A 25,407-nucleotide genomic window follows, 5' to 3' on the forward strand; every position below is an offset into this window, starting at 1 on the left:
ACACAGCTTATATAGTCAGAGAATAATGTCAGATGTTTACAGGTAACCTTTCCAACTGCCATTTATCACACCTCGGCAGAGAGATAATCACAGCAATCAAAGGTGTGAATGGTGTCCAAACAGGTCAGTCAGGGAAACATTACATCAAAGAACAATGAGGTGGGGTCACAAGGGGTCAAATATTGCAGATGCTGGGGTCTGTATGAAAAACAAAAAAAAAAGAGACAAAAAACATTTTTTTGGCTGGAAATCACAGCAGGTCCGGCCGCATCTGTGTAGACACACGACAACGCAAAATCGTCGAGCAGAAACTGATAGCCAAGTTCCGCACCCATGAGGACGGCCTCAACCGAGATCTTGGGTTCATGTCACGCTACATGTAACCCCACCTGATGCAGGGTCATCCAGACTCGAGTCGACATTGGCTTGTTCTCTCTACACAGATGCGGCCGGACCTGCTGTGATTTCCAGCCAAAAAAAATGTTTTTTGTCTGTTTTTTTGTTTTTCATACAGACCCCAGCATCTGCAATATTTGACCCCTTGTGACCCCACCTCATTGTTCTTTGATGTAATGTTTCCCTGACTGACCTGTTTGGACACCATTCACACCTTTGATTGCTGTGATTATCTCTCTGCCGAGGTGTGATAAATGGCAGTTAGAAAGGTTACCTGTAAACATCTGACATGATTCTCTGACTATATAAGCTGTGGCTTTATGCATTTCTCCACTTCACCTGACGAAGGAGCAGCGCTCCGAAAGCTTGTGATTTCAAATAAAGCTGTTGGACTATAACCTGGTGTTGTGTGACTTCTTACATTTGTCCACCCCAGTCCAACTCCGGCATCTCCACACCATTCTTCTAAACGCCAGCGAGTACAAGCCCAATCGACCCAATCTCTCCTCATACGTCATTCCTGCCATCCCAGGTATCAGTCTGGTGAATCTTCGCTGCACTCCCTCCATGGCAAGAACATCCTTCCTCAGATAAGGCGACCAAAACTGCACACAACATTCAAGGTGTGGTCTCACTAAGGCCCCTGTACAACTGCAGCAAGACATCCTTGCACACAATACTCAAGGTGTGGTCTCACTAAGGCCCCTGTACAACTGCAGCAAGACATCCTTGCACACAACACTCAAGGTGTGGTCTCACCAAGGCCCCTGTACAACTGCAGCAAGACATCCTTGCACACAATACTCAAGGCGCGGTCTCACCAAGACCCCTGTACAACTGCAGCAAGACATCCTTGCTCCTGTACTCGAATCCTCTCGCTATGAAGGCCTACATACCATTGGCCTTCTTAACCGCCTGCTGCACCTGCATGCTTACCTTCAGCGACTGGTGCACAAGGACACCCAGGTCTCGTTGCACTTCCCCTTCTCCATATCTATTGCCATTCAGATAATAATCTGCCTTCCTGTTTTTGCTTACCTTCGGGAAGATAGGGAATTGCGGGAAGGAGAAAAAAAACACACACACACACACACACACACACACGCACAACTGAAGCAAATCTGCAAATGCCACGGCGGGTCAGTCCGCGCCCGGTGAAGGGGCCCAGCTGGAACGATAGCAAATGCTGCAATCTACCAGTCTTACACGCGTGCTAAAAATAACGCAGGTGACAGGGTAGGGGTTGTGGGGTTCACATCAAACGCCGCCCCTGCAAAGCAAAATACGGCAGTGAAACTATTCGATTCCCTGGCAGTGACCTGGTTAAACGGTGGAAACGCACCTCCGCTTTCTCCTCAGCGCTCCGCGATTCCATCTTGATTTTTTTTTTGTGAAATGGCCGGTCTCTCACCGCGAGCCTGGTGTGCGGCAATCTCCTCAGGGGACAGGCCGGCGGCTGGTCTAGAGGGAGGAGCAGAGCCACATCTGGCCAGAGGCTCGAGTAGCTGCGCAGGCAGCGAGTCTTCGGGTTTGGAGCGAGTCGTATATCAAACACTGCCCTCCGCCCTGCTGCATTAACTTAATCAATAGAATGGATGCAGTCATTCCCTTAATACGTGCGCCTGGCCCAGGCTGTAAAATATCGGGGCGTGCATTAAGAGGTCCCTGCAGTAGCACTCAGCCTTCCGCAGTCTGCCAAGAATTTAAAAAGAAAAAACAGCCAATTTACCAGCAGGAGTTGAGGTGGATGATCAGCCGTGATCTCATTGAATGACGGAGCAGGCTCGAAGGGCTGAATGGCCTCCTCCTCCTCCTATTTCCTATGTTCTCGTCTTGGAGTCAGAAGGTAGCGCTCCCTCAGTACCGCCCCCTCCGACAGTGCAGCACTCCCTCAGTACCGCCCCTCCGACAGTGCGGCGCTCCCTCAGTACCGCCCCTCCGACAGTGCGGCGCTCCCTCAGCACTGCCCCTCCGACAGTGCGGCGCTCCCTCAGCACTGCCCCCTCCGACAGTGCAGCGCTCCCTCAGTACCGCCCCTCCGACAGTGCAGCGCTCCCTCAGTACCACCCTGCCGACAGTGCGGCGCTCCCTCAGTACCGCCCCTCTGACAGCGCGGCGCTCCCTCAGTACCGCCCCTCCGACAGTGCGGCGCTCCCTCAGTACCGCCCCTCCGACAGTGCGGCGCTCCCTCAGTACCGCCCCTCCGACAGCGCGGCGCTCCCTCAGTACTGCCCCTCCAACAATGCGGTGCTCCCTCAGCACTGGCACAGGAGTGAGCCGAGATTTTTGTGCTCGAGTCCACCAGCGCTTTCTTCATTACAGCACTACCTAACTAGTGGACCAATTAAAGCAGACACCTTAAAGCACTGGAGAGGTACCACCAACGCTGCCTTTGCAAGATCCTGCAAATCCATTGGCAGGATAGGCGCACCAACGTCAGTGTTCTCGCCCAGGCCAAGATCCCCAGCATCGAAGCTTTGACCACGCTCGATCAGCTGCGATGGACGGGTCACATTGTCCGCATGCCCGATACGAGACTCCCAAAACAAGCGCTCTACTCGGAGCTCCGACACGGCAAGAGAGCCCCAGGTGGGCAGAGGAAACGCTTCAAGGACACCCTCAAAGCCGCCTTGAAAAAGTGCAACATCCCCACCGACACCTGGGAATCCCTGGCCCAAGACCGCACAAAGTGGAGGAGAAGCATCCGGGAAGGCGCCGAACACCTCGAGTCTCTTCGCCGGGAGCAAGCGGAAGCCAAGCGCAGGCAGCGCAAGGAGCGCACGTCAACCCAAGCACCCCACCCACCCGCCCCTTCAACCACCGTCTGCCCCACCTGTGACAGAGACTGTAGGTCCCGCATTGGACTCATCAGTCACCTGAGAACTCATTGTTAGTGTGGAAGCGAGTCATCCTCGGTTCCGAGGGACTGCCTAAGAAGAAGCAGTCTCAGGCTACAGGACGATATAGACGGGTTGGTCAGATGGGCAGAACCGTGGCAAATGGAATTTAACCCTGAAAAGTGTGAGGTGATGCATTTTGGGAGGACTAACAAGGCAAGGGAATACACAATGAATGGTAGGACAGAGGATCAGAGGGACCTTGGTGTGCATGTACATAGATCCCTGAAGGCAGCAGCACAGGTGGATGAGGTGGTTAAGAAGGCATATGGGATACTTGCCTTCATTAGCCGAGGCATAGAATATAAGAGCAGGGAGGTTATGATGGAGCTGTACAAAACGCTAGTTAGGTCACAGCTGGAATACTGTGTGCAGTTCTGGTCGTCACACTATAGGAAGGATGTGATTGCACTGGAGAGGGTGCTGAGGAGATTCACCAGGATGTTACCTGGGCTGGAGCGCTTCAGCTATGAAGAGAGACTGGACAGGCTGGGGTTGTTTTCCTTGGAGCAGAGAAGGCTGAGGGGGGACTTGATTGAGGTGTACAAAATTATGAGGGGCATAGATAGGGTAGATAGAAAGGAACTTTTCCCCTTAGTAGAGGGGTCAATAACCAGGGGGCATAGTTTCAAGGTAAGGGGCAGGAGGTTTAGAGGGGATTTGAGGAAGAACATTTTCACCCAGAGGATGGTTGGAATCTGGAACTCACTGCCTGAAAGGGTGGTAGAGGCAGGAACCCTCACAACATTCAAGAAGCATTTAGATGAGCACTTGAAACGCCACAGCATACAAGGCTGCGGACCAAGTGCTGGGAAATGGGATTAGAATAGACGGGGCTTGATGGCCGGCGCAGACACGACGGGCCGAAGGGCCTCTGTCTGTGCTGTATGACTCTCTGACTCTGTGAGAAGACTACATAACGAGAGCTCAGGCCAAGATTACTTTGCATTAAGAACTGTTGTACGGTTCATTAATCTTGATTACACTGCAGAAGTGGAGCTGCATCAATCTTACTGTAAATAGTTGCTGCTTAAGAGGGTGGCCACTGCCGGGTGTCTGCCTGGAGGCAACTGTACATCGAAATTGCAACTTGGCAACAGGCCCTTCGACCACACCAAGTCCGTGTTGGTGTTCTATCCCCTACACGTGCGGTATCCTAGTCCGAATTCTGACGAAAGGTCAGTGGCCTGAAATGTTAACTCGGCTTCCCTCTCCACAGATGCTGCCCGACCGGCTGAACCCTTCCGGCATTTGCCGTTTTTATTCCTAATCCCATGTGCCTGTCCGGTTCCCACGTCCCGACAACCGCCACTGAAGACGTCAGCCTGCTTCAGTGACTATCGTCGAGTGAGAACAGGTCGAAACTCTGAGGTTGAACCTGGATGGAGTTAGGTCGCAGATCAGCCGTGATCTCACTCCATGGCGGAACAGGCTCGAGGGGCTGAACGGCCTCCTCCTGTTCCTAATGTAACAGGCTCGAGGGGGCTGAGGGGCCTCCTCCTGTTCCTAATGTAACAGGCTCGAGGGGGCTGAGGGGCCTCCTCCTGTTCCTAATGTAACAGGCTCGAGGGGGCTGAATGGCCTCCTCCTGTTCCTAATGTAACAGGCTCGAGGGGGCTGAACGGCTTCCTCCTGTTCCTAATGTAACAGGCTCGAGGGGCTGAACGTCCTCCTCCTGTTCCTAATGTAACAGGCTCGAGGGGCTGAACGTCCTCCTCCTGTTCCTAATGTAACAGGCCCGAGGGGGCTGAACGGCCTCCTCCTGTTCCTAATGTAACAGGCTCGAGGGGCCGAATGGCCTCCTCCTGTTCCTAATGTAACAGGCTCGAGGGGCCGAATGGCCTCCTCCTGTTCCTAATGTAACAGGCCCGAGGGGGCTGAACGGCCTCCTCCTGTTCCTAATGTAACAGGCTCGAGGGGGCTGAATGGCCTCCTCCTGTTCCTAATGTAACAGGCTCGAGGGGGCTGAACGGCCTCCTCCTGTTCCTAATGTAACAGGCTCAAGGGGGGCTGAACGGCCTCCTCCTGTTCCTAATGTAACAGGCTCGAGGGGGCTGAATGGCCTCCTCCTGTTCCTAATGTAACAGGCTCGAGGGGGCTGAACGGCCTCCTCCTGCTGTTCCTTGGGACACTCCGCAGCACTCAGCCTCTTGGCTCGCGGCTAAAGGAACCACAGGCTGGGAAGAGGCAGCGGGAAGAAAAGGGAGGCAGGGGACGGAATGATCGGAAGAGCTCACGCAGCCCGTCATTAGCACAGCACAGTCAGACCCTGAATGAACACAGCCAAGAAAGATTTGAGTTTGCTCCAGGGAGATGGCAACATTAGCTTGGCCACTCGCTTACTGTAACTCTTCCAAAGTGCTGAACGAGAATGCATTTCCCTCCCCACTCCCTCGATAAATATGAAACCCACCAATTTGCCAAAAAAGGTACCATATTTGTTTGGATATCGGTCGAGGATTTGAGTAATTCAATTCAATTCAATTTTATTTGTCATATATGCAGCAGACGTGTGTACTGCACAATGAAATGTTGATTTTTACGAGTCCTCCAAACATTGGAATAAATATGGCATAACAATGATAAAAATACTAATAGAAATACAGTAATAAATAAAACAACAGTAATAAATAATAATAAATTAATCATTCATGAGTCTTATGGCCTGGGGGTAGAAGCTGTTTCGAAACCTGCTGGTACGAGACCGTATGCTTCGGTATCTCTTACCGGACGGGAGCAGGGCGAAGAGGTTGTGGCTGGGGTGGCTCGCGTCTTTGATGATTCTCAGGGCCTTCCCCCGGCACCTCTCGGGGTAGATATCCTGCACAGCAGGTAGTTTAATTCCTATAGTGTGTTGTGCAGCTTTCCCCACCATCTGTAGAGCCTTGTGGTCTATGGCGGTGCAGTTGCCATACCAGGTAGTGATGCAGCCGGACAGGATATTCTCGATGGTGCACCGGTAGAAGTTGGTGAGAATCTGGGGGGCCATTCCAAATTTCTTCAGTCTCCTGAGGAAGAGCAGGCGTTGGCATGCCTTCTTGGTTACGACGTCGATGTGATGGGACCATGTTAAGTACAGGAGTAAAGAAGTCTTACTCCAATTATACAGGGCCTTGGTGAGACCACACCTGGAGTACTGTGTACAGTTTTGGTCTCCTTACCTAAGGAAGGATATACTTGCCATAGAGGGAGTGCAACAAAGGTCCACCAGATTGATTCCTGGGATGGCAGGACTGTCGTATGAGAAGAAATTGGGTCGACTAGGCCTGTATTCTCTTGAATTCAGAAGAATGAGAGGGGATCTCATTGAAGCATACAAAATTATTACAGGGCTTGATAGGGTGGATGCTGGGAGAATGTTTCCCTTGGCTGGGGAGTCTAGAACCAGGGGCCACAGCCTCAGGATAAAGGGTCGGCCATTCAGGACTGAGATGAGAAGACATTTCTTCACACAGAGGGTGGTGAATCTTTGGAATTCTCTGCCCCAGAGGGCTGTGGAGGCTCAGTCATTGGGTATATTCAAAACAGAAGTCGATAGATTTCTGACTAGTAAAGGCATCAAGGGATCTGGCGATAGGGCCGGTGAATGGAGTTGAGGTCGAAGATCAGCCATGGCCTCATTGAATGGCGGAGCAGGCTTGAAGGGCCGAATGGCCTCCTCCTGCTCCTATTTCTTATGTTCTTAGTGCACTTACAGCTTTACTTAGGGTGCGGCCTATATGCGAAGGCGGTCTATCTATGCATCAGTACAGTTCAGGAAAACGGAGAATGCCACCCAAAATATTTCTCTCAGTGTATTGTCACTATTTTTTCCCTGGGAACTGAGTCCCGTTCACCCATCATAGAGCCATAGAGTTATACAGCACAGAAACAGGTCCTTCGGCCCATCGTGTCCGCGCCGGCCATCAAGCCCCGTCTATTCTAATCCCATTTTCCAGCACTTGGTCCGTAGCCTTGTATGCTGTGGCGTTTCAAGTGCTCATCTAAATGCTTCTTGAATGTTGTGAGGGTTCCTGCCTCTACCACCCTTTCAGGCAGTGAGTTCCAGATTCCAACCACCCTCTGGGTGAAAAAGTTTTTCCTCAAATCCCCTCGAAACCTCCTGCCCCTTACCTTGAAACTATGCCCCCTGGTTATTGACCCCTCTACTGAGGGGAAAAGTTCCTTTCTATCTACCCTATCTATGCCCCTCATAATTTTGTACACCTCAATCAGGTCCCCCCTCAGCCTTCTCTGCTCTAAGGAAAACAACCCCAGCCTGGCCAGTCTCTCTTCATAGCTGAAGCGCTCCAGCCCAGGTAACATCCTGGTGAATCTCCTCTGCACCCTCTCCAATACAATCCACGCTGTTGCTCGCTCACCTAAATTGGCACCCGGTCTGCCAACACCTCAATTTAAAAATTTTCCATCCTCCTGTTTCAAAATCCCTCCATGGCCTCCTCGCCCCCCTCCCTATCTCTGTAACCTCCTCCAGTCCCTACAACCCTCCGAGATCTCCGAGCTCCTCCAATTCTGGCCTCTCGCGCATCCCCCGATTTCCATCGCTCCGCCATTGGGGGCCGTGCCTTCAGCCACCAGGGCCCCCGAGCTCTGGAATTCCCTCCCTAAACCTCTCCGCCTCTCTCTCTCCTCCTTTAAGACGCTGCTTAAAGCCGACCTCTTTGTCCCAGCTTTTGGTCACCTGTCCTTAACATCTCCTCATGTGGCTCGGTGTCAAATTCTGGTTTAAATCGCTCCTGTGAAGCACCTTGGGACGTTTTACTACGTTGAATGGCCAGAATTGGAGGAGGTTACAGAGATAGGGAGGGTTGCAGGGGGCTGGAGGAGCTTACAGAGATAGGGAGGGTTGTAGGGGCTGGAGGAGGTTACAGAGATCTGGGAGGATTGTAGGGGCTGGAGGAGGTTACAGAGATAGGGAGGGTTGTAGGGGCTGGAGGAGGTTACAGAGATAGGGAGGGTTGTAGGGGCTGGAGGAGGTTACAGAGATAGGGAGGGTTGTAGGGGGTGGAGGAGGTTACAGAGATAGGGAGGGTTGTAGGGGCTGGAGGAGGTTACAGAGATAGGGAGGGTTGTAGGGGCTGGAGGAGGTTACAGAGATAGGGAGGGTTGTAGGGGCTGGAGGAGGTTACAGAGATAGGGAGGGTTGTAGGGGCTGGAGGAGGTTACAGAGATAGGGAGGGTTGTAGGGGGCTGGAGGAGGTTACAGAGATAGGGAGTGTTGTAGGGGGCTGGAGGAGGTTACAGAGATAGGGAGGGTTGTAGGGGCTGGAGGAGGTTACAGAGATAGGGAGGGTTGGAGGGGGCTGGAGGAGGTTACAGAGATAGGGAGTGTTGTAGGGGGCTGGAGGAGGTTACAGAGATAGGGAGGGTTGTAGGGGCTGGAGGAGGTTACAGAGATAGGGAGGGGTGTAGGGGCTGGAGGAGGTTACAGAGCTAGGGAGGGTTGTAGGGGCTGGAGGAGGTTACAGAGATAGGGAGGGTTGTAGGGGCTGGAGGAGGTTACAGAGATAGGAAGGGTTGTAGGGGCTGGAGGAGGTTACAGAGATAGGGAGTGTTGTAGGGGGCTGGAGGAGGTTACAGAGATAGGGAGTGTTGTAGGGGACTGGAGGAGGTTACAGAGATAGGGAGGGTTGTAGGGGCTGGAGGAGGTTACAGAGATAGGGAGGGTTGCAGGGGGCTGGAGGAGGTTACAGAGATAGGGAGGGTTGTAGGGGGCTGGAGGAGGTTACAGAGATAGGGAGGGTTGTAGGGGCTGGAGGAGGTTACAGAGATAGGGAGGGTTGTAGGGGCTGGAGGAGGTTACAGAGATAGGGAGGGTTGTAGGGGCTGGAGGAGGTTACAGAGATAGGGAGGGTTGTAGGGGCTGGAGGAGGTTACAGAGATAGGGAGGGCTGTAGGGGCTGGAGGAGGTTACAGGGATAGGGAGGGTTGTAGGGGGCTGGAGGAGGTTACAGAGATAGGGAGTGTTGTAGGGGGCTGGAGGAGGTTACAGAGATAGGGAGGGTTGTAGGGGCTGGAGGAGGTTACAGAGATAGGGAGGGTTGGAGGGGGCTGGAGGAGGTTACAGAGATAGGGAGTGTTGTAGGGGGCTGGAGGAGGTTACAGAGATAGGGAGGGTTGTAGGGGCTGGAGGAGGTTACAGAGATAGGGAGGGGTGTAGGGGCTGGAGGAGGTTACAGAGATAGGGAGGGTTGTAGGGGCTGGAGGAGGTTACAGAGATAGGGAGGGTTGTAGGGGCTGGAGGAGGTTACAGAGATAGGGAGGGTTGTAGGGGCTGGAGGAGGTTACAGAGATAGGGAGTGTTGTAGGGGGCTGGAGGAGGTTACAGAGATAGGGAGTGTTGTAGGGGGCTGGAGGAGGTTACAGAGATAGGGAGGGTTGTAGGGGCTGGAGGAGGTTACAGAGATAGGGAGGGTTGGAGGGGGCTGGAGGAGGTTACAGAGATAGGGAGGGTTGTAGGGGGCTGGAGGAGGTTACAGAGATAGGGAGGGTTGTAGGGGGCTGGAGGAGGTTACAGAGATAGGGAGGGTTGTAGGGGCTGGAGGAGGTTACAGAGATAGGGAGGGTTGTACGGGGCTGGAGGAGGTTACAGAGATAGGGAGTGTTGTAGGGGGCTGGAGGAGGTTACAGAGATAGGGAGGGTTGTAGGGGCTGGAGGAGGTTACAGAGATAGGGAGGGTTGGAGGGGGCTGGAGGAGGTTACAGAGATAGGGAGTGTTGTAGGGGGCTGGAGGAGGTTACAGAGATAGGGAGTGTTGTAGGGGGCTGGAGGAGGTTACAGAGATAGGGAGGGGTGTAGGGGCTGGAGGAGGTTACAGAGATAGGGAGGGTTGTAGGGGCTGGAGGAGGTTACAGAGATAGGGAGGGTTGTAGGGGCTGGAGGAGGTTACAGAGATAGGGAGGGTTGCAGGGGCTGGAGGAGGTTACAGAGATAGGGAGTGTTGTAGGGGGCTGGAGGAGGTTACAGAGATAGGGAGTGTTGTAGGGGGCTGGAGGAGGTTACAGAGATAGGGAGGGTTGTAGGGGCTGGAGGAGGTTACAGAGATAGGGAGGGTTGGAGGGGGCTGGAGGAGGTTACAGAGATAGGGAGGGTTGTAGGGGGCTGGAGGAGGTTACAGAGATAGGGAGGGTTGTAGGGGGCTGGAGGAGGTTACAGAGATAGGGAGGGTTGTCGGGGGCTGGAGGAGGTTACAGAGATAGGGAGGGTTGTAGGGGGCTGGAGGAGGTTACAGAGACAGGGAGGGTTGTAGGGGCTGGAGGAGGTTACAGAGATAGGGAGGGTTGTAGGGGGCTGGAGGAGGTTACAGAGACAGGGAGGGTTGTAGGGGCTGGAGGAGGTTACAGAGATAGGGAGGGTTGTAGGGGGCTGGAGGAGGTTACAGAGACAGGGAGGGTTGGAGGGGGCTGGAGGAGGTTACAGAGATAGGGAGGGTTGTAGGGGCTGGAGGAGGTTACAGAGACAGGGAGGGTTGTAGGGGCTGGAGGAGGTTACAGAGATAGGGAGGGTTGTAGGGGCTGGAGGAGGTTACAGAGATAGGGAGGGTTGTAGGGGCTGGAGGAGGTTACAGAGATAGGGAGGGTTGTAGGGGGTGGAGGAGGTTACAGATATAGGGAGGGTTGTAGGGGCTGGAGGAGATTACAGAGACAGGGAGGGTTGTAGGGGCTGGAGGAGGTTACAGAGATAGGGAGGGTTGTAGGGGCTGGAGGAGGTTACAGAGATAGGGAGGGTTGGAGGGGGCTGGAGGAGGTTACAGAGATAGGGAGGGTTGTAGGGGCTGGAGGAGGTTACAGAGATAGGGAGGGTTGTAGGGGGCTGGAGGAGGTTACAGAGACAGGGAGGGTTGTAGGGGCTGGAGGAGGTTACAGAGATAGGGAGGGCTGTAGGGGGCTGGAGGAGGTTACAGAGACAGGGAGGGTTGTAGGAGCTGGAGGAGGTTACAGAGATAGGGAGGGGGGTGCGGGGGGGCTGGAGGAGGTTACAGAGATAGGGAGGGTTGTAGGGGCTGGAGGAGGTTACAGAGATAGGGAGGGTTGTAGGGGCTGGAGGAGGTTACAGAGATAGGGAGGGTTGTAGGGGCTGGAGGAGGTTACAGAGATAGGGAGGGTTGTAGGGGCTGGAGGAGGTTACAGAGATAGGGAGGGTTGTAGGGGCTGGAGGAGGTTACAGAGATAGGGAGGGTTGTAGGGGCTGGAGGAGGTTACAGAGATAGGGAGTGTTGTAGGGGGCTGGAGGAGGTTACAGAGATAGGGAGTGTTGTAGGGGGCTGGAGGAGGTTACAGAGATAGGGAGGGTTGTAGGGGCTGGAGGAGGTTACAGAGATAGGGAGGGTTGGAGGGGGCTGGAGGAGGTTACAGAGATAGGGAGGGTTGTAGGGGGCTGGAGGAGGTTACAGAGATAGGGAGGGTTGTAGGGGGCTGGAGGAGGTTACAGAGATAGGGAGGGTTGTAGGGGCTGGAGGAGGTTACAGAGATAGGGAGGGTTGTACGGGGCTGGAGGAGGTTACAGAGATAGGGAGTGTTGTAGGGGGCTGGAGGAGGTTACAGAGATAGGGAGGGTTGTAGGGGCTGGAGGAGGTTACAGAGATAGGGAGGGTTGGAGGGGGCTGGAGGAGGTTACAGAGATAGGGAGTGTTGTAGGGGGCTGGAGGAGGTTACAGAGATAGGGAGTGTTGTAGGGGGCTGGAGGAGGTTACAGAGATAGGGAGGGGTGTAGGGGCTGGAGGAGGTTACAGAGATAGGGAGGGTTGTAGGGGCTGGAGGAGGTTACAGAGATAGGGAGGGTTGTAGGGGCTGGAGGAGGTTACAGAGATAGGGAGGGTTGCAGGGGCTGGAGGAGGTTACAGAGATAGGGAGTGTTGTAGGGGGCTGGAGGAGGTTACAGAGATAGGGAGTGTTGTAGGGGGCTGGAGGAGGTTACAGAGATAGGGAGGGTTGTAGGGGCTGGAGGAGGTTACAGAGATAGGGAGGGTTGGAGGGGGCTGGAGGAGGTTACAGAGATAGGGAGGGTTGTAGGGGGCTGGAGGAGGTTACAGAGATAGGGAGGGTTGTAGGGGGCTGGAGGAGGTTACAGAGATAGGGAGGGTTGTCGGGGGCTGGAGGAGGTTACAGAGATAGGGAGGGTTGTAGGGGGCTGGAGGAGGTTACAGAGACAGGGAGGGTTGTAGGGGCTGGAGGAGGTTACAGAGATAGGGAGGGTTGTAGGGGGCTGGAGGAGGTTACAGAGACAGGGAGGGTTGTAGGGGCTGGAGGAGGTTACAGAGATAGGGAGGGTTGTAGGGGGCTGGAGGAGGTTACAGAGACAGGGAGGGTTGGAGGGGGCTGGAGGAGGTTACAGAGATAGGGAGGGTTGTAGGGGCTGGAGGAGGTTACAGAGACAGGGAGGGTTGTAGGGGCTGGAGGAGGTTACAGAGATAGGGAGGGTTGTAGGGGCTGGAGGAGGTTACAGAGATAGGGAGGGTTGTAGGGGCTGGAGGAGGTTACAGAGATAGGGAGGGTTGTAGGGGGTGGAGGAGGTTACAGAGATAGGGAGGGTTGTAGGGGCTGGAGGAGATTACAGAGACAGGGAGGGTTGTAGGGGCTGGAGGAGGTTACAGAGATAGGGAGGGTTGTAGGGGCTGGAGGAGGTTACAGAGATAGGGAGGGTTGGAGGGGGCTGGAGGAGGTTACAGAGATAGGGAGGGTTGTAGGGGGCTGGAGGAGGTTACAGAGACAGGGAGGGTTGTAGGGGCTGGAGGAGGTTACAGAGATAGGGAGGGTTGTAGGGGGCTGGAGGAGGTTACAGAGACAGGGAGGGTTGTAGGGGCTGGAGGAGGTTACAGAGATAGGGAGGGCTGTAGGGGGCTGGAGGAGGTTACAGAGACAGGGAGGGTTGTAGGGGCTGGAGGAGGTTACAGAGATAGGGAGGGGGGTGCGGGGGGGCTGGAGGAGGTTACAGAGATAGGGAGGGTTGTAGGGGCTGGAGGAGGTTACAGAGATAGGGAGGGTTGTAGGGGCTGGAGGAGGTTACAGAGATAGGGAGGGTTGTAGGGGCTGGAGGAGGTTACAGAGACAGGGAGGGTTGTAGGGGCTGGAGGAGGTTACAGAGATAGGGAGGGTTGTAGGGGCTGGAGGAGGTTACAGAGATAGGGAGGGTTGTAGGGGCTGGAGGAGGTTACAGAGATAGGGAGGGTTGTAGGGGCTGGAGGAGGTTACAGAGATAGGGAGGGTTGTAGGGGGCTGGAGGAGGTTACAGAGATAGGGAGGGTTGTCGGGGCTGGAGGAGGTTACAGAGATAGGGAGGGTTGTAGGGGCTGGAGGAGGTTACAGAGATAGGGAGGGTTGTAGGGGCTGGAGGAGGTTACAGAGATAGGGAGGGTTGTAGGGGGCTGGAGGAGGTTACAGAGATAGGGAGGGTTGTAGGGGCTGGAGGAGGTTACAGAGATAGGGAGGGGGGTGCGGGGGGGCTGGAGGGGGTTACAGAGATAGGGAGGGTTGTAGGGGCTGGAGGAGGTTACAGAGATAGGGAGGGTTGTAGGGGCTGGAGGAGGTTACAGAGATAGGGAGGGTTGTAGGGGCTGGAGGAGGTTACAGAGATAGGGAGGGGGGTGCGGGGGGGGCTGGAGGAGGTTACAGAGATAGGGAGGGGGGTGCGGGGGGGCTGGAGGAGGTTACAGAGACAGGGAGGGTTGTAGGGGCTGGAGGAGGTTACAGAGATAGGGAGGGGGGTGCGGGGTGGCTGCAGGAGGTTACAGAGATAGGGAGGGTTGTAGGGGGCTGGAGGAGGTTACAGAGATAGGGAGGGTTGTAGGGGCTGGAGGAGGTTACAGAGATAGGGAGGGGGGTGCGGGGGGGCGAGCACAGGAGGGTGATTTGTGAACGGGACACGGTGCGTGTTGGGACACGGGGCAGCCGGGTTTTGGATGAGCTCGGGTTTATGGAGGTATAAGGGGAGGAGGATGGAGTTAATGAAAGCACATCAAATCCTTTTAACAGAACAGGGGCGATCCCCCAGCGTCCTGGACAATATGGGCGCGATCTGGCCAGTCCCGGGGAGGCGGGTTTGGAGGCGGGGCTGCCAGGAAAATGGCAGAATCTGGGGCGGGTACCCATCCGGCCCCCAACCCGGGAGGCGGGTAGCCGACCCGCGCCGGGTCCCGTCTCCTGGAGGCGGGAAGGAGATTACAGCCACTTAACTGCCTGTTAACAGTTAGTTAACAGGCAGCTAAGAGGATTATCCACATTTTTCCAGCAGAGATGCGGGCTTCCCGACGTCGGGAAACCCTGTCAGGGTCACCGAGGCGAGCAGTGGGTCTGCGGGAGTCGGAGAGGTGTGGAGGTGAGTGATGGGTGCAAGTGTGGAGAGGTAAGTGAGTGAAATGCAATGGAAAATGTTTCCATACCTTTGTTTCTTCCTGCAGGCTTCAACCGTTGGGGATGCGGAGAGTCTCCCATCTCACCGGCAGAGATGACAGAATGGCTGCTACATTCTCCAATGCAGCAACCATCTAAATTCTGCTCGCAATAGAGGTTTGATGAGTCCTGAACATAAGGTCTCATCAAACAACAGAGAATGTCAATGTTTGACAGCTTCACAGAGCTGTCAAATGATGACAATTCATCTGTCAAAGGTTTTTGACAGATGAAACGTCAATACACTGACGTGCTCTGTAACCGGCTTCCCCTTAATTGGCCTGCTATGCCCGCTGGGCGAGCTTAACAAGGTCAATCAAGGGGAAAATAGCGTGGGTTGGCCAGAAGTCGATGGAGGCAGGACAACGACCCGACAAGTGGGAGTCCCGCCTCCGACGCGCCCCCATTGGCAAAATCGCCCCCGATTACTCCCTCAACGTGAAACAGTTTTGAACTGGCCATTCATCCCATCGCTGCAGTGCTTGCCCATGTAAGAACAGTCACAGCATCCAAAAAATAAAAAGGACAATTGATTGTGCGAGATGTCACGATAGTGATAAAGGCACCATACAAAAGTATTTCTCCCTTATCTGGATTCAGGTGCGTGACATTAACACAAGAAAGCTGGGGGGGGCGGGGGGCAGAAATAGGTCACTCAGCCCCACAAGCTTGCCCCTCTGACAGTGCGGCGCTCCCTCAGTACTGCCCCTCCGACAGCGCAGTGCTCCCTCAGTACCGCCCCTCCGACAGTGCGGCGCTCCCTCAGTGCTGCCCCTCCGACAGTGCGGTGCTCCCTCAGTACTGCCCCTCCGACAGTGCGGCGCTCCCTCAGTACTGCACCTCCGACAGTGCGGCGCTCCTTCAGTACTGCCCCTCCGACAGTGTGACGCTCCCTCAGTACTGACCCTCCGACAGTGCGGCGCTCCCTCAGTACTGTCCCTCCGACAGTGCGGCGCTCCCTCAGCACTGGCACTGGGAGTGTCAGCCTAGATTTTTGTGCTCGAGTCTCTGTAGTGGGACTTGAACCCACAGCCTTCTGACTCAGAGGCAACAGTGAGGCCCACTGAACCACGTCCATGTCCACACATTCGCATCCAAAAAAACACTTATGGGCTGACAGGTAGGATGCACACCAGCGCGGTTCAGAAGGAGGCCATTCGGCCGCTCTTCCCTGCTTATCGGGCGGCGTACAGTTGAGGCTGACGGCGGCCAACAGATACTGGGGGGAAAACCGCCCAGAAAGAGCGGAGAACCGCGAACCCCTTCCCGATTCCGCCAAGTGCACAGAAACTCGTGACGACCCGTTTGAAAATAAATGGGCTCGCTGGGTTCGTGCTAGGGCTCCTTACTATTAACCTCAGGGCTAGGGAGGCTGGGGGTGAATGGGAGAGCCGGATTAGAACCGACCGCGATGCCGCTGCAGTCGAATAGCGCACAGACACTCAGGCTCACTGGGGTAGGGTACTGGAGGGCGCCCGTTGAGCTGCAACCGTATGGCACCTTCAGCAACTGCAGATTAAAAAATATTGGGAGGCAAAGGATAATCTGAATTTTACTAAAATGATCATTACAACCTCCTTTGCCGTTTCCTTAACTGCAACAAGGCACGTTTTCGAGTCCTTACGTGTCCTGGGGGCCAATAGTTATCCCTCAACCAACGTCACTAAAAAAACAGATGATCCGGTCATTTATCACATTGCTGTTTGTGGGAGCTTGCTGTGCGCAAATTGGCTGCCGCGTTTCCCGCATTACAACAGTGACCACACTTCAAAAAAAGTCCTTCATTGGCTGTGAAGGGCTTTGAGACATCGAAACATAGAAGATAGGAGCAGGAGTCGGCCATTCGGCCCCTCGAGCCTGCTCCGCCATTCAATGCGATCATGGCTGATCATCCAAATTCAGTACCCTGTCCCTGCCTTCTCCCCATATCCCTTGATCCCTTTAGCCTTAAGAAATATATCTAACTCCTTCTTGAATATATTTAATGAATTGGCCTCAACTGCCTTGTGTGGTAGAGAATTCCACAGGTTCACCACTCTCTGGGTGAAGAAATTCCTCCTCATCTCTGTCCTAAATGGCTTACCCCTTATCCTTAGACTGTGACCCCTGGTTCTGGACTCCCCGACCATCGGGAACATCCTTCCTGCATCTAGTCTGTCTAGTCCTGTTAGAATTTTATAAGTTTCAATGAGATCCCCTCTCATTCTTCTAAACTCCAGCGAGTATAAGCCCAATCGACCCATCCGGTGGTCATGAAAGGCGCTATATAAATGCAAGTCTTACTTTCCCTAATAAATCAGGGTGTGGTGGGATTCAGAAACCCAACACACATGTGTCGCTGGACGGGAATAAAAGCTGCCTTCGCTTCGGACTTCCAAATGTAATCTGGCAATTCTTAAAAGCAAGCACTGACTTTGGGAGAGCTGAATTATATTTTTAAAAATATCGACAAGTGCAAAGTATTGAAAAACTAATTTCATTGATAACTAATATAGATAACAGACAGATAATGGTTAATGATAACATTAAAAATGGACCTGTACAGATATGCAATTTTTCAAAATAAAAAGAGAGAGAAATAAATACTATCACAAAAAAAAGAGATTTTTAAATTCAGACCATCACGAAATGACACTGGTCTCATTCATTCTGCAAATATAATTTCCACAATAGCTCTCCAAAAAAAAAAACCCCAGCATTTACCATTCTTAAGATTTGATTAACAATTGTACGGGAGGCTGTTAATCCCTTTTGTCCGAGGGAGGTATCTGAATTGAACAGCCTTATTTTAAAAACGAGTGCCGTGCTGCAGTTGTTTGAAAGATCGGGGCTGGGTTCTGCAGTGCATTCATTGCTAAACATAAACCCAGCCACCCCAAGAAAAAACCCAATCTCCTCCCAGGAGCATTTTTTTGTCCAGTAAGACGCAAAGATTCTCCACTCATTGTTCGGTACATTTTGGAAATATTCGCCTGGGGTTGGATTAAAAATAATAGGGACAAGAGAAACAGTACCTGGAGCAGACAGCACAGCAAAGCAGAGAGGCGGTGGCTCGACGCCCTGATCCGACAGTGATCCTTCCCACCCCACCCATTTCATGTTAACTATTTCCATTTCATTTCCGATTTTACACACACACAATCTCTCCAGCTTTGGCCGTCTGTCTGTCTGTCTGTGTGTGAGACTCAGGCCATGGAAGAGGGAAATTAAACAGGAAAATGCAGTGTACAATTCCACATCAGACGGTGCTAGAATCTGGGGCTTAAATGTTTGAGGGGTGAGGGGGGTGAGGGAAAGGTGTGTTCAGGAGATGATATATGATAGATAAACATATAGAGATATATATAAAAAATACAGATATACATATAGACAGATAGATGTAAAATATAGATATACATAAAATATAGATAGAAATATAAGAATATAGCTAGAAATAATATATATATATAGCTATATATAAAAATAGATAGATATATAAGTATAGATATATATATATAAATATAGATGTATAAAAAGATATATATAGATAAAAAAGGTATAGATAAAAAGATATATATAAAGATATATAGATAAAATATAGATATAAAGATATATATAGAGATATATATAAAAATATAAATATAAAAATATAGATAGATAGATATAAAGATATATAGATAAAATATAGATAAAAATTGATAAGATATAATATATAGATAAAATTAGATATGAAAATTATATATATATATATATGTAAAGATATATATAAAATAGAATGATATAAAAAGATATATATATAAAAATATATATATAAAAACAGATAGATAAAATTAGATATGAAAATTATATATATATATATATATAGATATATATAAAATAGAATGATATAAAAATAGATATATATATAAAAATATATATATAAAAACAGATAGATATATAAAATTAGATATGTACAAAATATATATATATAAAATTAGATATGTATAAACATTATATATAAGATATGAATAAACATTATATATATGTATAAAAATTATATATATATATATAATTAGATATGTATAAAAATTATACATATATAAAATTAGATATGTATAAACATTATATATATAATTAGATATGTATATAAAAATATTAGATATGTATAAAAATATTCGGTACATGAAAATGCGATATAGATAAAAATTAGACATATATAAAAATACAGAGCTATAGCTGGAGACATCCTCCTTATTGACAATTCCACACAATTTGGATGCAATGCTAGTGCTGATCCTGTGATTCTTTTTCTCCCCTATGTTGAAATGTTTCCCCCTCCCTCTGGTTTGATGGTTGGATGCCTGTCAGTCCTCCCTCCCCTGGTGCTGGGCAGGGTGGGTGAGGCAGGCAGCTTACCTGTGGCCAGGTGAGTGAGTCAGTGAGTGATGGGCAGGCAGCTGAACACACACTTTGTCCTTTTTTCTTCCTTCTTTTTTTTTTCTTTCTGGTCCTTTTTATTTTTTTCTCCTCCTCCTTCTTCTTTCCTTTCTCTCTCCTGTCTGCAGACTGCTCTCCTTTCCTTCCTTCTCTCTCTCTCTCTCTCTCTCTGTCTGTGTCTCCTCCCTCTCTTCACTTGACAAGCATTGGCCCCGCGGCAGCGCGCACGCCTCATCCCCCCTCGACGTGCGCGCTCACGGACCGACGTGCGCGCCCACGCACCGCCACACGCACTGGCGTGCGCGCCCACGCACCGCCTCACGCCCTCAGCGACCCGTTCCATTATTATTATTTTCTTTTCATATCCTCGGCAGGGATTTTTTCAAGCTATGTGTGTAGAGAAAAGGTTTTTAAAATTAAAAAAGGGTTTTATTTCAATTTTATTTTTCACTGCGCACGCGTAGGGGGGGAGGCTGCGAACGTTTTTTTTTCCCTCGGCCGCCGGCATTGCGCAGACGCAGATTATGGACCGTTCCCCAGCGGCCGGCATCGCGCAGACGCAGATTGTCGATCGTCCCGCCCCCACCCGGTGGCCGGCATCGCGCAGGCGCAGATTAGGGACCGTGCCCCAGCGGCCGGCATCGCGCAGGCGCAGATTAGGGACCGTGCCCCAGCGGCCGGCATCGCGCAGACGCAGATTGTCGATCGTCCACCCCCCAGCGGTCGGCATTGCGCAGGCGCAGACTGCCAGCCGGGCAGAGGGAGGCTTTCCCGCCAATTGCAGCCCAGTGTTGTCCACCTCGACACTTGGTTCCAAACCCCAGCCTTTCATAAATAACAACAGAAAATGCTGGAAAAACTCAGCAGGTCAGGCAACATCCGTGGAGAGAAATTTGAGTTGACGTTTCGGACTTACTTCAGCAAATGTCATTTTCTTTCTTTGAGAAGAGTTCAGTAGAGTTTTTGGAGGGTTTCGTGGAATTTTTGGGGGTTCTGGTGTTTTTTGGGGCTTCGAGTTTTTTTGAGGGGTTCGTGGAGTTATTGGGGGTTTCATGGTAAAATAATGGGGACTAAAAGACGACAAGTCCCTTGGACCAGATGGCCTACGTCCCAGGGTCTTAAAAGAAGTGGCTGCAGAGAAAGTGGATGCATTGGTTGCAATCTACCAAAATTCCCTGGACTCTGGAGATGTCCCAGTAGATTGGAAAACCGCAAATGTAACGCCCCTATTTAAGAAAGGAGGGAGGCAGAAAGCAGGAAACTGTAGACCAGTTAGCCTAACATAGAAACGTAGAAGATAGGAGCAGGAGTAGGCCATTCGGCCCCTCGAGCCTGCTCCGCCATTCAATGAGATCATGGCTGATCATCCAAGTTCAGTACCCTGTCCCTGCCTTCTCCCCATATCCCTTGATCCCTTTAGCCTTAAGAAATATATCTAACTCCTTCTTGAATATATTTAATGAATTGGCCTCAACTGCCTTGTGTGGTAGAGAATTCCACAGGTTCACCACTCTCTGGGTGAAGAAATTCCTCCTCATCTCTGTCCTAAATGGCTTACCCCTTATCCTTAGACTGTGACCCCTGGTTCTGGACTCCCCCGCCATCGGGAACATCCTTCCTGCATCTAGTCTGTCTAGTCCTGTTAGAATTTTATAAGTTTCAATGAGATCCCCTCTCATTCTTCTAAACTCCAGCGAGTATAAGCCCAATCGACCCAATCTCTCCTCATACGTCATTCTTGCCATCCCAGGTATCAGTCTGGTGAATCTTCGCTGTAACACCCCTATTTAAGAAAGGAGGGAGACAGAAAGCAGGAAACTATAGACCAGTTAGCTTAACACCTGTCATTGGGAAAATGCTGGAGTCCTTCCTTAAGGAAGCAGTAGCAGGGCATTTGGAAAATCATAATGCAGTCAAGCAGAGTCAGCATGGTTTTATGAAAGGGAAATCATGTTTAACAAATTTGCTGGAGTTCTTTGAGGATGTAATGAGCAGGGTGGACAAAGGGGAACCAGTGGATGTAGTGTATTTGGATTTCCAGAAGGCATTTGATAAGGTGCCACATAAAAGGTTATTGCATAAGATAAGAGCTCACGGAGTTGGGGGGTAATATATTAGCATGAATAGAGAATTGGCTAACTAACAGAAAACAGAGAGTCGGGATAAATGCGTCATTTTCCGGTTTAGAAACAGTAATTAGTGGGGTGCCACAGGGATCAGTGCTGGGGCCCCAACTATTTACAATCTATATTAATGACTTGGATGAAGGGACCGAGTAATGTAGCCAAGTTTGCGGATGATACAAGGATGGGTGGGAAAGCAAGTTGTGCAGAGAACTCAAAAGAATCTGCAACGGGATATAGACAGGCTAAGTGAGTGGGCAAACATTTGGCAGATGGAGTATAATGTGGGAAAGTGCGAGGTTATCCACCTTGGCAGGAAAAATAAAAAAGCAAATTATTATTTAAATGGAGAGAGATTACAAAATGCTACAGTTCAGAGGGACCTGGGGGTCCTTGTGCATGAAACACAAAAAGTTAGCATGCAGGTACAGCAAGTAATCAAAAAGGCAAATGGAATGTTGGCCTTTATTGCAAGGGGGATGGAGTATAAAAGCAGGGAAGTCCTGCTACAACTGTACAGGGCGTTGCTGAGACCACACCTGGAGTACTGCGTACAGTTTTGGTCTCCTTATTTAAGGCGGGATATACTTGCATTGGAGGCAGTTCAGAGACGATTCACTAGGTTAATTCCAGAGATGAGGGGTTTGACTTATGAGGAAAGGTTGAGCAGGCTGGGCCTATACTCATTGGAGTTTAGAAGAATGAGAGGTGATCTTATTGAAACATGTAAGATACTGAGGGGGCTCGACAAGGTAGATGGAGAGAAGATGTTTCCCCTCGTGGGGAAATCTAGAACTCGGAGGCACAGTTTCAGAATAAAGGGTCGCCCTTTTAGAACTGAGATGAGGAGCAATTTCTTCTCTCAGAGGGTTGTAAATCTGTGGAATTCTCTGCCCCAGAGAGCCATGGAGGCTGGGTCATTAAATACATTTAAGGTGGAGATAGACGGATTTTTGCAAGATAAGGGAGTTGGTCCATTGCAGTCAGATACGGGGGAATATATAATGGGAAATAAGGAAATGGCAGATCAACTAAATGCATACTTTGGGTCAGTCTTTACGAAGGAAGACACAAAAAACCTCCCTGGGATATCGGGAAAAATAGGGACATTGGCAAAGGAGGAACTGACGCAAATCAATATCTCTAAGGATATGGTGTTAAGGAAGCTAAAGGGATTGAAGGTGGACAAATCCCCAGGGCCTGATAACATGCATCCTAGGGTACTGAAGGAGGTGGCCCTAGAGATAGCGGATGCACTAAGGATGATTTTTCAGAATTCATTAGACTCGGGAACAGTGCCGATGGATTGGAGGGTAGCTAACGTTACCCCACTATTCAAAAAGGGGGGTAGGGAAAAAGCAGGTAATTACAGACCTGTAAGCCTTACATCAGTTGTGGGCAAAATGCTGGAGTCCATCATTAAGGATGAAATAGCGGAGCACTTAGCAAATGGGGACAGGATAGGACAGAGTCAACATGGATTTACAAAGGGTAAATCGTGCTTGACTAATCTATTGGAATTTTTTGAGGGAGTAACTGGTAGAATAGATGGGGGAGAGCCAGTAGATGTGGTGTACCTGGACTTCCAAAAGGCCTTCGATAAGGTCCCACATAAAAGATTAGCATGGAAAATTGAGGCTCATGGGATAAAGGGGAAAGTTTTGGCGTGGATAGGGAACTGGCTGTCAGATAGAAAACAGAGAGTTGGAATAAACGGCTCATTTTCTGAATGGCAGGCAGTAACAAGTGGGGTACCACAGGGATCTGTCCTGGGCCCCCAGCTGTTCACAATTTACATTAATGACCTGGATCAGGGAGTCGGATGCAGCATTTCCAAATTTGCAGACGACACTAAACTAGGAGGTGGGGTGGGCTCAGAGGAAGAGACCAGGAAGCTCCAGAGCGATTTGGACAGACTGGGCGATTGGGCGGATAAATGGCAGATGCACTATAATGTGGACAAGTGCGAAGTTATCCACCTTGGGTGCAGGAACGGGAGGGCAAATTATTATTTAAATGGCAATAGATTGGGAGAGGGGGAAGTACAGAGAGACCTGGGTGTTCTTGTACACCAGTCACTGAAGGCGAGCATGCAGGTGCAACAGGCGGTCAAGAAGGCAAACGGTATGCTGGCCTTCATAGCAAAAGGGTTAGAATACAGGAACAGGGATACCTTGCTGCAGCTGTACAGGGCACTGGTGAGACCACACCTCGAGTACTGTGTACAGTTTTGGTCGCCTCATCTGAGGAAGGATGTTCTTGCCATGGAGGGGGTGCAGCGGCGATTCACCAGGCTGATACCAGGAATGGCGGGAATGACCTATGAGGAGAGACTATGTAGTTTAGGGATGTACACACTGGAGTTTAGAAGATTGAGAGGGGACCTCATAGAAGTGTATAAAATTCTGACAGGTCTAGACAGACTGGATGCAGAAGGAATGTTTCCCTTGGCGGGTGAAAACAGAACTAGAGGACATAATTTAAGGATAAGGGCTAAACCATTTAGGACAGAGATGAGGGGGAATTTCTTCACTCAGAGAGTGGTGAACCTGTGGAACTCATTGCCACAGAGGGCAGTGTACGCCAGCTCATTAAATATATTTAAGAGGGAATTAGATATATTTCTACGGGCAAAAGGGGTTAAGGGTTACGGAGAGAAGGCGGGGACGGGATACTGAATTAAAGGATCAGCCATGATCTCATTAAATGGCGGAGCAGGCACGAAGGGCCGAATGGCCTACTCCTGCTCCTATCTTCTATGTATCTATGTATGTAAGGGTTATGGGCAGTGGGCTGGGAAGCGGCTTTGAGCCCGAGATCAGCCATGATCTTATTGAATGGCGGAGCAGGCTCGAGGGGCCAAGTGGCCTATTCCTGCTCTTATTTCTTATGTTCATGGTTTGCTTTTGGGGCTTCGAGGAGTTTTTGGGGGTTTCGAGGAGTTTATTGGGGGGGTTTCATTTTTTGGGGGGGTTTCGTGGAGTTTTTTGGGGGTTTCGTGGAGTTTTTTGGGGTTTCGTGGAGTTTTTTGGGGGTTTCGAGAAGTTTTGGGGGTTTCATGGATTTTTTCACGGTTTCGGGGAGTTTTTGGGGGTTTTCGAGGAGTCGTTGGGGTTTCATGGAGTTTTTTGGGGTCTCATGGAGTTTTTGGGGGGTTTTGTGGCGTTTTCTGGGGCTTTATGGAGTTTTTGAGGTTTCATGGCGTTTTTGGGGGTTTCGTGGAGTTTTTTGGGGGTTTCGTGGAGTTTTTTGTGAGGTTTAATGCTTGATTTTTTTTTCAATCCCTGGCGCCGCCCGCCCCATCCAGTGTTGGTCAGGTCAACTCCCTTGGCAAAAACCGTTCAAACCCCCACCCCGGCAAGTGAAGAGTCGTCGCTCCGGCTGCCGACAGCCGGCCGCCATGGAACCCCGCACCCCAAGTTGGAGGCGATGCCTTCGGTAGAGGAAGAGGGGGGTGTGGAGGAAATGGGGAGAAGGTCAGCTTTCAGCAGCTCCCAGGACAATAATGGAAGAGACGCAGCAGTGATTTGGCTAGAGACCGGGGCGCCGTTTGCGCTGTGGGTCTACCAAGCTGGCAGACCAAGCCGGATAACCCAGCACTGCGTGCCAATGCTCAGCGAGCACCGCCGAGGCACAGACATGGCCAAAACTAGACCGTCGTCAATCAGAGATAGACAGCCAAGGATGAGACCCTTGCCCTCCTCCAGACCACCATCAATCAGAGATATCTACCCAGAACAAGACGGCCAAGGATGAGACACATTCCCACCACTAGACCAGCAGAGATGTCCATCCAGAACAAGATGGCCGAAGATTAGACCCTTGCCCTCCACTAGACCAACAGAGATGTCCATCCAGAACAAGATGGCCAAAGATTAGACCCTTGCCCTCCACTAGACCAGCAGAGATGTCCATCCATTACAAGATGGCCGAAGAGTAGACCCTTGTCCTCCACTAGACTAGCAGAGATGTCAACCCAGAACAAGACAGGGTGGACATTGGGCTTGCCACCAGCAAGACTCCATGCCTAGCACTAGACCAACAGCTATTATAGGTGTCTAACCAGCACATAAATACAAGAGCAGGTCAGAGGCTGGGTATTCTGCAGCGAGTGACTCCCCAAAGCCTTTCCACCATCTACAAGGCACAAGTCAGGAGTGTGATGGAATACCCTCCACTTGCCTGGATGAGTGCAGCTCCAACAACAC

The 25,407-nt window shown here is 50.9% G+C and overlaps 1 protein-coding gene across 1 annotated transcript in view; it reads right to left on the bottom strand.

Moving 5' to 3' along the window:
- Positions 1-19,329, bottom strand: part of LOC147086755 (contactin-5-like) — a 380,876-nt gene extending 361,547 nt beyond the window's left edge. The window contains exon 1 of the mRNA XM_085978315.1: positions 19,056-19,329. The gene's annotated coding sequence lies outside the window, so the exon portion shown is untranslated. The remainder of the gene's footprint in view (positions 1-19,055) is intronic.
- Positions 19,330-25,407: the final 6,078 nt, after the last annotated feature.

The sequence above is a fragment of the Somniosus microcephalus genome, unplaced genomic scaffold (assembly GCF_052327205.1).
Source record: "Somniosus microcephalus isolate GS21.2 unplaced genomic scaffold, FLI_Smic_1.0 unresolved_chr7, whole genome shotgun sequence".
In the NCBI taxonomy this organism is placed as follows: domain Eukaryota; kingdom Metazoa; phylum Chordata; class Chondrichthyes; order Squaliformes; family Somniosidae; genus Somniosus; species Somniosus microcephalus.